Genomic DNA, 1,086 nt, shown 5'->3' with positions numbered 1-1,086 from the left:
CCGTAGCGGCCCAGTAGCGACCCAGTAGCGGCCCAGTGCTCCCACACGAGCTACTGCCCCGCCACTGGGCCGCTACTGCCCCGCTACTGGGTCGCTACTGGGTCGCAACCCGTCTCCTGAGTAACTAGTCCAGTAACATGTCGTTTGGCTGCCATAGAGGTAGGGATAGACCATGTATGCGTGGATTCATAATTTTACATACACGTCGCCTAGCAGCAGCTACATGCATACGAAATTCCAATCAAATTAAGCCATATGCAATGCCTGCTTCAGCTGAAGCAGCTGCAGCTGCAGCAGCTTCCAAACAATCTGCAGCTTCCAAACAGCACCAAACATTTCCACAACAGCGGCTGCTGCAGCTGCAGCTCATCGATCTGTCAACAATTTGCCTCAAAACATGCTACATTATAGCTCAGAAGCGCTCTATCCACCCTAACACTTTCTGGTATTCATGCCTAGAAGTAGTCCTCCATCACCGTCAGTTAACACTCCAAGACAAGTCTGTACAGTGACTGTACAGTGCAGCAGCGCTGCTGCTAGCCCCTACCAACTCATAGGGGGTCTAACAGCGGCTAACAGGCGTGCCTGTTAGGAAATGTTAGCCTAACAGATTCTCTAACAGTGATGGGGCTGTCAGACGATGTTTGGGCTGGCGGCAGGTGGATCTGGCTGTTAACAACCATGTTGGAGAAGTAGAACAGGAATTGGTGCTGTTAGCCGTTGTTAAGGCTTGTCAGATGTTTTCAGACTGTATTTTAGCTCTGTCTCACGGTGTTGATGGATAATGTCGTTTAGAACAAACATTCTTGAACGGTTTGTAACGAAATGTCCTGCCTTTTGCCTATTATTTGGCAAACCATATGTTTCAAGCAATATCATCAATCATGCATATTACCTCGCTTATTAGCAAGGCACTAATTGACTGGATGAAAATCCAGGCTGCTGTTCCAAAAGCACTGCTGCTGCAGTGAATTTAGGCATGAAACGAATGGCACTACTTACATGGCGTAAGGTATCCATGTGCTTCACAGTTTAGCATACGAAGCACTACTGCATTGAAAAGCAGTTCAACGCCAATATCTGCTA

This window comes from Volvox carteri, assembly GCF_000143455.1.
Source record: "Volvox carteri f. nagariensis unplaced genomic scaffold VOLCAscaffold_155, whole genome shotgun sequence".
NCBI lineage: Eukaryota > Viridiplantae > Chlorophyta > Chlorophyceae > Chlamydomonadales > Volvocaceae > Volvox > Volvox carteri.
Note: the sequence above shows the minus strand (reverse complement) of the source record.